This window comes from Theropithecus gelada, chromosome 2 (genome assembly GCF_003255815.1).
Source record: "Theropithecus gelada isolate Dixy chromosome 2, Tgel_1.0, whole genome shotgun sequence".
Classification (NCBI taxonomy): Eukaryota; Metazoa; Chordata; class Mammalia; order Primates; family Cercopithecidae; genus Theropithecus; species Theropithecus gelada.
In genome coordinates, this window is record NC_037669.1 from 92,769,797 (window position 1) to 92,780,474 (window position 10,678).

The window sequence follows — 10,678 nt, forward strand, 5'->3', positions numbered from 1 at the left end:
GGCTCACTGCAAGCTCCGCCTCCCGGGTTTACGCCATTCTCCTGCCTCAGCCTCCCGAGTAGCTGGGACTACAGGCACCCACCACCTCGCCCGGCTATTTTTTTGTATTTTTTTTACTAGAGACGGGGTTTCACCGGGTTAGCCAGGATGGTCTCGATCTCCTGACCTCGTGATCCGCCCGTCTCGGCCTCCCAAAGTGCTGGGATTACAGGCTTGAGCCACCGCGCCCGGCCCAGGATTTTATTTTTATTTATTTATTTTGAGACAGAGTCTTGCCCTGTCGCCCAGGCTGGAGTGCAGTGGCGCAATCTTGGCTCACTGCAACCTCCACCTTCTGGGTTCAAGCGATTCTCCTGCTTCAGCCTCCCAAGTAGCTGGGACTATAGGCGCCCACCACCTCGCCTGGCTAGTTTTTTGTATTTTTTAGTAGAGGTGGGGTTTCACCATGTTAGCCAGGATGGTCTCGATCTCCTGACCTCGTGATCCACTCGCCTCAGTCTCCCAAAGTGCTGGATTACAGGCATGAGCCACTGCACTTGGCCAGAAGACCTGTTTCATAAAAAGGGTTATAAAGATAAAAACAATCCTAAAGGCTGGCAATGGTAGCTCATACCTGTAACCTCAGTGCTTTGGGTTGCTGAGATGAGAGGATCACTTGAGGCCAGGAGTTTGAGGCCAGGCTGGGCAAAATAGCAAGACCCTGTCTTCAACAACAACAACAAAAAGCTGGGCATGGTGGTATGGTCCCAGCTGCTCAGAAGGCTATGGTGGGAGGACTGTTTGAGCTTAGCAGTTCAAGGCTGCAGTGGGCTATGATCGAGCCACTGCACTCAAGGCTGGATGACAGAACGAAACACTGTCTCAAAAAAAACCCAAAAACCAAAAACCAAAACAATCCTAAAGACTGCTATAGCCTAATGAGGTTGATATAGTTTGGGTCTGTGTCCCTGCGCAAATCTCATGTCGAAATTAATTCCCACTGTTGGAGATGGGGCCTGCTGAGAGGTGATTGGATCACAGGAGCGGATTTCCCTCTTGGTACTGTCCTGAGTTCTCATGAGATCTTTTGTTTAAAAGTGTGTAGCACCTACCCCCCACCCCCCACCCCATTTTGGTCCTGCTCCTGCCATATAAGACACCTGCTCCCGCTTTGCCTTCCGCCACCAGTGAAAGCTCCCTTGAGGCCTCCCCAGAAGCATATACTGCCATGCTTCCTGTGCAGCCTGCAGAACCGTGAGCAAATTCAACCTCTTTTCTTTGTAAATTACCCAGTCTCAGGTATTTCTTTATAGCAGTGTGAGAATAGACTAATACAGGGGTTGAAAAACAGGATCATAAGGTGTGATATGGGCCATAAAAATGATTCTACCAACATGGGGCTGATGTTTGTAGGGAAGAACAATTATTTCCCCCTAATTTTTTTTGTTTTTGAGACGGAGTCTTGCTCTGTCGCCCAGGCTGGAGTGCATGGTGCAATTTTGGCTCACTGCAAGCTCCGCCTCCCAGGTTCATGCCATTCTGCTGCCTCAGCCTCCCAAGTAGCTGGGACTACAAGTGCCCACCACTATACCTGGCTAATTTTTTTTTTTTTTTTTTTTGAGACGGAGTCTTGCTCTGTAGCCCAGGCTGGAGTGCAGTGGCCGGATCTCAGCTCACTGCAAGCTCCGCCTCCCGGGTTCACGCCATTCTCCGGCCTCAGCCTCCTGAGTAGCTGGGACTACAGGCGCCCGCCACCTCGCCCGGCTATTTTTTGTATTTCTTAGTAGAGACGGGGTTTCACTGTGTTAGCCAGGATGGTCTCGATCTCCTGACCTCGTGATCCGCCCATCTCGGCCTCCCAAAGTGCTGGGATTACAGGCTTGAGCCACCGCGCCCGGCCCTGGCTAATTTTTTGTGTGTGTATTTTTAGTAGAAATGGGGTTTCACCACGTTAGCTGGCATTGTCTCTATCTCCTGACCTTGTGATCTGCCCTCCTTGGCCTCCCAGAGTGCTGGGGATTACAGGCGTGAGCCACCATGCCTGGCCCTAAATTTTTTTTTTTCTTTTTTGTTGCGGGAGCAGAAAATGGGGGAAGAATTTATGGGGTCTGTGCTATTTGTACAAGACCTTGTAATGTTCCTGTTTCATCTCTGATGGTGTCCTAATTCTTCAGGACTCAAAAATGTGTTTTTTGGCCGGGCGCGGTGGCTCAAGCCTGTAATCCCAGCACTTTGGGAGGCCGAGACGGGCGGATCACAAGGTCAGCAGATCGAGACCATCCTGGCTAACACGGTGAAACCCCGTCTCTACTAAAAAATACAAAAAACTAGCCCGGCGAGGTGGCGGGCGCCTGTAGTCCCAGCTACTCGGGAGGCTGAGGCAGGACAATGGCGTGAACCCAGGAGGCGGAGCTTACAGTGAGCTGAGATCTGGCCACTGCACTCCAGCCTGGGCGACAGAGCGAGACTCCGTCTCAAAAAAAAAAAAAAAAAAAAATGTGTTTTTCTTCCTCCCTGGAATGAAGTTGCTAGTCTATGCTTTCTAGTGTAAAATAATTTTTAAAATATGGGTAAAATTTCAACTCATTTAAAATTCATAGGCCGAGTGCAGTGGCTCATGCCTGTAATCCCAGCACTTTGGGAGGCCAAGGCAGGTGGATCATTTGAGGCCAGGAGTTCAAGACCAGCCTGGCCAACATGGCAAAACCCCGTCTCTACTAAAAATACACAAATTAGCCAGTCATGGTAGTGCACGCCTTTCGTCCCAGCCACTCGGGAGGCTGAGGCAGGAGAATTTCTTTAACCGGGGAGGCAGAAGTTGCAGTGAGATGAGATTGCACCACTGCACTCCAGCCTGGGCCACAGAGCAACACTCTGTCTCAAAAAAGAAAAGAAAAGAACTTTTTGGAGAGTATCTAACTTTTTTGTTTATTATTGGTCTTTATTTGTGGTCACTTTCTTTGTGATGTCAGTTTTAGTAGTCCTTTTCTGAAATACTTACTCATTCTACTTGTTTTCCTGAAAAAAATTTATGATCATATTTACAATAAGAGACTTGTATCCAGAATATGGAAGGAACTCTTAACAACTGAATAAGAAGAAATTTGCCGGGCGTGGTGGCTCACACCTATAATCCCAGCACTTTGAGAGGCCAAGGTGGGCGGATCATGAGATCACAAATTTGAGACAAGCCTGGCCAACATAGTGAAACCCCGTCTCTACTAAAAATACAAAAATTAGGGTATGGTGGCACATGCTACTTGGGAGACTGAGGCAGGGGAATTGCTTGAACCCAGGAGACGGAGGTTGCGGTGAGCCGAGATCATGCCACTGCACTCCAGCCTAGGCAACAGAGTGAGACTCCATTTCAAAAAAGGAATAAGACACATAATCCAGTTAAAAAATGGTCAGCAAGCTGGGCATGGTGGCTCATGCCTGTAATCATAGCACTTTAGGAGGCCGAGGCAGGAGAATTCCTTGAGGCCAAGAGGTCAAGACCAGCATGGACAACACGGTGAGATCCTGTCTTTACAAAATTAAAAAAAGGCCGGGCGCGGTGGCTCAAGCCTATAATCCCAGCACTTTGGGAGGCCGAGACGGGCGGATCACGAGGTCAGGAGATCAAGACCATCCGGGCTAACACGGTGAAACCCCGTCTCTACTAAAAATACAAAAAAATTAGCCGGGCGTGGTGGCGGGCGCCTGTAGTCCCAGCTACTTGGGAGGCTGAGGCAGGAGAATGGCGTAAACCCGGGAGGCGGAGCTTGCAGTGAGCTGAGATCCGGCCACTGTACTCCAGCCTGGGTGACAGAGCGAGACTCCGTCTAAAAAAAAAAAAAAAAAAAAAACAAACAAACAAAAAAAAAAACCTAGGCATGGTGGTGCATGGCTGTAGTCCAAGCTACTCAGGAGGCTAAAGTGGGAGGATTGCTTACACCCAGGAAGTTGAGGCAACAGTCAGTGAGCAATGATTGCACTACTGCACTCCAGCCTGGGTGATGCAGTGAGATACTGTCCTTCTATTTTTTTGAGACACTCTTGCTTTGTCACCTGTGCTGGAGTGCAGCACAATCTCAGCTCACTGCAACCTCTGCCCCCTGGGTTCAAGCAGGTCTCATGCCTCAGCTTCCCAAGTAGCTGGGACTACAGGCATGCACCACCATGCCCAGTTAATTTTTGTATTTTTAGTAGAGACGGGGTTTCACCATATTGGCCAGGCTGATCTCAAACTCCCAGCCTCAAATGATCCACCTGCCTTGGCCTCCCAAAGTATTGGGATGATAGGCATGAATCACCGCACTTGGCTGAGACCCTGTCTCTTTAAAAAAAAAAAAAGGCAGAAGATTGGAATAGACATCAAAGCAGACATAGGAATGGCTAACATGCATATATAAGTGCTCAACATTCTTAGGGACGTGCAAATTAAAACCACAATGAGGACTGGGTGCAGTGGCTCACGCCTGTAATCTCAGCACTTTCGGAGGCCGAGGCGGGCAGATCACAAGGTCAGGAGTTCGATACCAGCCTGGCCAACATGATGAAACGCTGTCTTTACTAAAAATACAAAAATTAGACGAGTATGGTGGTCCCAGCCTGTAGTCCCAGCTATTTGGGGGGCTGAGGCAGAAGAATCGCTTGAACCCAGGAGGCGGAGCTTGCAGTGAGCCGAGATCACGCCACTGCACTCCAGTCTGGGCGACAGAGCAAGGCTCCGTCTCAAAAAAAAAAAAACCACCATGAGATACCACTACATAGCCACTAAAATGGCTATATCAAAAAGACTGACAGTAACAAGTGATGGCAAGGATGTGAGGAAATAGGAACCCTTGTACATTGCTAGTGGGAATGGAAAATGGGGTAGCCACTTTGGAAAGTAATTTGGCAGTTACTTAAAATGTTAAACCTAAGCCGGGTGCAGTGACTCAAACCTGTAATCCCAGCACCTTGGGAGGCTGAGGTAGGCGGATCACCTGAGCCCAGGAGTTTGAGACCAGCCTGGCCAACATGGTGAAACCCCATCTCTACTAAAAATACAGAAAATTAGCTGGGCGTGGTGGCAGGTGCCTGTAATCCCAGCTACTCAGGAAGCTAAGGCATGAGAATTGCTTGAACCCCGGAGGAGGAAGTTGCTGTGAGCTGACATTATGCCACTGCACTCCCACCTGTGTGACAGAGCAAGACCCTGTCTCTAAATAAATAAATAAATACTTGCTATATGACTCAACCATTCAATTCATAGCTATCTACCCAAAAGAAATGAAAACATAGTTCTACACAAATCCTTGTGTGGTGACAAAAGTGACTCCATCTTGGATGCTAATCTGCCATGTTGACCTCAGATTAACCCCAGCCCTGTGAATGCCTCCTGATTCCTTGTTTGTTTACTGTCTTTAATGTAAGAACATGTACTCACAATATATTCTACCTTTAGGTCAAAGCAACCTTGATGTTATTGTGCAACTCATTCTGGCCTGTTCTAGAGGGTTGCCTTTCATTGTCCCTATAGAGCACATACCCCTTTTTCCTATGGTATATAAGCCCTGGGTCGGGGGAATAATGGTGGGAAGATCTACCTGACTTGTTGCTGACCAAGACCATGCTTTTGTCCATAATTTCCCTAATAAATTGCCCTCTGCTGATAAACTGGATATGTCTGCCTTGTTCTTTGGTTTCTCAGCTCCTTCTGCATTTGGGGGTCATTTTGCATATATGGCCCTTTCATGGAATAACTTGTATGTGAGTATTCACAGCAGTGTTTATTATAATAGCTGAAAAGTAGAAAAAATCCAAATGTCCATCAACTGATGATAAAAATGTAGTATATCTGTGCAGTGGAATGTTACTCAGCAGTAAAAAAGGAATTAAAGTACCGATACAGGCCGGGCGCGGTGGCTCAAGCCTGTAATCCCAGCACTTTGGGAGGCCGAGACGGGCGGATCACGAGGTCAGAAGATCGAGACCATCCTGGCTAACACAGTGAAACCCCGTCTCTACTAAAAAATACAAAAAACTAGCCGGGCGAGGTGGCGGGCGCCTGTAGTCCCAGCTACTCGGGAGGCTGAGGCAGGAGAATGGCGTGAACCCGGGAGGCGGAGCTTGCAGTGAGCTGAGATCCGGCCACTGCACTCCAGCCTGGGCGACAGAGCAAGACTCCGTCTCAAAAAAAAAAAAAAAAATAAAGTACCGATACATTCTGCAACATGGGTGAACCTTAAAAGCAGTATGCTAGTTGGGCACATACTGGTAGTCTCAGCTACTCAGGAGACTGAGGCAGGAGGATCACTGGAGCCCAGGAGTTCAATGCTGTAATGTGCTGTGATCCTGTCTTGTGAATAGCCACTGCCCTCCACCCTGGGAAGCATAGTGAGACCAAAAACCATCAAGCCAGATACAAAAGATAGGCCAGGTGCAGTGGCTCACACCTGTAATCCCGGCACTTTAGGAGGCTGAGGCGGGCATATCACTTGAGGTCAGGAGTTTCAGACCAGCCTGGCCAACATGGTGAAACTTCATCTCTACTGAAAATACAAAACTTAGCCGGGTGTGTTGTTGGGCTCCTGTAATCCCAGCTACCCGGGAGGCTAAGGCAGGAGAATTGCTTGAACCCAGGAGGCGGAGGTTTACAGTGAGGCAAGATTGTGCCACTACACTGCAGCCTGGATGACAGAGCGAGACTCCATCTCAAACACACACACACACACATATACATGGAATCATACCATATAGTATATATATAATGTGTATGTGTGTGTGTGTGTGTGTATAGTATGATTCCATGTATATGAAATGTCCAGAAAAGGCAAATCTATAGAGATAGATGATAAATTAGTTGCCTGAGGCTGGGAGTGAGAATGGGAAGTAACTCCATTAAGTTTCATCTTGGGGTGATGAAAATGTTCTAAAAGAAGATTGTGATGATAGTTGCACCATACATTTACTGAAAGTCACTGAAATATACACTGAAAAGGGGTGAATTTTATGGTGTTTACATCTATTGAGGTTAGGATCCTGACTCTGCCACTTACAGCTCTCCTATAGTAACAAATAGCCCTCAAATCCCAGTTGGCTTAAAACCGCAAGCACATTCCTCAGTCACATTACATGTTGGGGACCATGGGTTGTTTGCTGCAGTTCTGCTCCACATGGCTTCTCATCCTGGCACCTGGTCTGAAGGAACAGTTCCAACACAGGACTATGTTCTCCTGACTAAGGGGAAGAACAAGAGGCTCATTCACACAAGCTGTGGCTCTTAAAGCTTCTGCTAGACTTGGTAGGTCATGTTCACTCATGCTTTGTTGGACAAGGCTGACAATGGAGAGGTGAGGTGCACTCACCCAGCTGGGAGGCTCCATAGCCACCAGACGTTGGGCAAGGGGTGCATGTGTATGATCAGCTTACAGAGAAGACAACAACCAAGTAACTGACTCTAGTGATCTTACTGAAGTGATTGGACATTTTTTTTCTGTCTGTCTCTCTCTCTCTCTCTCTCTCTCTCTCTCTCTCTTTCAGATGGAGTCTTGCTCTGTCGCCCAGACTGGAGTGCAGTGGCGTAATCTCGGCTCACTGCAAGCTCCGCCTCCTGGGTTCATGCCACTCTCCTGCCTCAGTCTCCCAAGTAGCTGGGACTACAGGCGCCCGCCACCATGCCTGGCTAATTTTTGGTATTTTCAGTAGAGACGGGGTTTCGCTGTGTTAGCCAGGATGGTCTCGATCTCCTGACCTCGTGATCTGCCTGCCTCGGCCTCCAGAGTGTTGGGATTACAGGCGTGAGCCACCGCGCCCGGCGTGATTGGACATTTCTAGGCCCGTTTCTTTTACCTATAAAATGGGGAGACAAGCCAAGTGCAGTCTCAAAAAAAAAAAAAAAAAAGTGGGGAGACAAGAGTGCCCATTTCATGGGTTTTATTGGGGTTGTTAGGATCAGTAAGTAATGACATGTAAAGTAGGCCTGGTAACTGGTTTAAGGATTAGCCACTGCTGCTGTTCTTTTTATTAATTTTTTTTTTTTTTTTTTTGAGACTGAGTCTTGCTCTGTCACCCAGGCTGGAGTACAGTGGCGTGATCTCATCTCACTGCAGCCTCTGCCTCCTGGGTTCAAGCAATTCTCCTGCCTCAGCCTCCTGAGTAGTTGAGACCACAGCGTGCACCACCATACCCAGTTAATTTTTTTTTTTTTTTTTGAGACGGAGTCTCGCTCTGTCACCCAGGCTGGAGTGCAGTGGCCGGATCTCAGCTCACTGCAAGCTCCGCCTCCCGAGTTTACGCCATTCTCCTGCCTCGGCCTCCCGAGTAGCTGGGACTACAGGCACCCGCCACCTCGCCCGGCTAGTTTTTTGCATTTTTTAGTAGAGACGGAGTTTCACTGTGTTAACCAGGATGGTCTCGATCTCCTGACCTCGTGATCTGCCCGTCTCAGCCTCCCAAAGTGCTGGGATTACAGGCTTGAGCCACCGCGCCCGGCCTGATTTTTGTATTTTTAGTAGAGATGGGGTTTCCATGTTGGCCAGGCTGGTCTTGAACTCCTGACCTCAGGTGATCCACTCACCTTGGCCTCCCAAAGTGCTGGGATTACAGGCATAAGCCACCACACCTGGCTGACTGCGGCTGTTGTTATTGCCTAACAAGCTCTTACCCTATAAGGCCCTACCCAAAATCACATCAGCATCTTTGTGATTCCTGGTCTTTGGTTTCCAAATCCCTTTCCCTCATAGCATTTGGAAACTCAGTGGCAGAAGTGCAGGGGCTTTGGGGATAGGTGGATCAACATTTGATGCTGCCTCTGCAACACAGCAACTGTGGAACCTCAGAGAAGTTGTTAGAGCTCTGGATGCAATGGTTTTTACAATTTAAAATGGGGTTTATCGGCCAGACGTGGTGGCTCACACCTGTAGTCCCAGCACTTTGGGAGGCTGAGGCAGGTGATTCACCTGAGGTCAGGAGTTAGAGACCAGACTGGCCTACATGGCAAAACCCCGTCTCTACTGAAAAAACAAAAAACAAAAATTAGCCAGGCATGGTGGTGAGTGCCTGTAATCCCAGCTACTGGGGGCAGCTGAGGCAGGAAGATCGCTTGAACCTGGGAGGCGGAGGTTGCAGTGAGCTGAGTTCGTGCCACTGCTCTCCCGCCTGGGCACCAGAGCGAGACTCCATCTCAAAAAAAAAAAAGGGGGGGGGTGTTATGGTGTTCTTACCTGCTTCTGAAGGTCATCACAAGGATTATTTGAGATAAATATATTGTAAAACCTGCTTCTGGCAAGAACCTAACAATCAATAATTGGTTATTATTATGGGCTATTATGATCTCTGTAATAACCCTTATATTGCCTATAAGGTTTTGTTTAAAGGTTCAACACTAAGACAGTTAACTTCTTTAGTACAGGAAATTAACTTATTGTACCTCTGGGTCTCTGACACATAGTAGGAATTTGATAGGTAATAAAGACATTGAATAAATGTATTCATTCAACTTTGACATTTTAAATATTTTTAAATGATTGTATCATGGTTATTGAAGCTACCTTTGGGGCCAAGCGCGATGACTCATGCCTGTAATACCAGCACTTTGGAAAGCCGAGGCAGGAGGATCATGAGGTCAAGAGATTGAGACCATCCTCGCCAACATAGTGAAACCCTGTCTCTACTAAAAATACAAAAATTAGCTGGGCATGGTGGCGTGTGCCTGCAGTCCCAGCTAATCAGGAAGCTGAGGCAGGAGAATCACTTGAACCTAGGAGGTGGAGGTTGCAATGAGCTGAGATTGTGCCACTGCACTCCAGCCTGGGTGACAGAGCGAGACTCTCTCTCTCAATAAAAAAAAAAAAAAAAGCTACCGTTTATTTCAATGTAGGCATTTTACATGTGTTCACCCTCCAATTTTATTGTTTTCAAAACCCACAGCAGTTGGTGGTGTTTGCATCTCAGAACCTGACTCCTAATTTGAGGTTCCCTGAGGTGAAGTTAATTCTCCCAGTCACAGAGGTGCTGCTTGTGTCAGGGTCAGGATTTGAATCCAAGAAGTCTGGCCCTGAGGCAGCTCTTTCCACTTTAAGATGTTGCCAGCTGCTATCACTAATGGCTAATTCATGATAAGCATGATCCTCAGTGTGAGTGATTGCAAAGACAAATCCATATAATCATGAAACTCCCTTTATTGTGCTCGTGACAGGGTGAGGCAGCTGGGCAGTGAGCTAGAACCTGCAGTCTTGGGTCCCAGAAGGCGGCCCTCTGTTCAGTTCTTAGAGTGACCTTGGACACATCATCTCCCCTCTGCAGATAAATTTTCTACATTTGTAAAATAAACTCAGTCTCTATATTTCAAGATTGTTCTGAGGATTGAGATCAGGTTTGAGAACTGGCCCAGGGTAGAAGCCCAAGTATTAGAAATTGTTATCATTTCTTTTTTTTTTTTTTTTTTTTTTGAGACGGAGTCTTGCTCTGTCGCCCAGGCTGGAGTGCAGTGGCCGGATCTCAGCTCACTGCAACCTCCGCCTCCCGGGTTCACGCCATTCTCCTGCCTCAGCCTCCCGAGTAGCTGGGACTACAGGCGCCCGCCAGCTCGCCCGGCTAGTTTTTTGTATTTTTTAGTAGAGACGGGGTTTCACCGTGTTAGCCAGGATGGTCTCGATCTCCTGACCTCGTGATCCGCCCGTCTCGGCCTCCCAAAGTGCTGGGATTACAGGCTTGAGCCACCGCGCCCGGC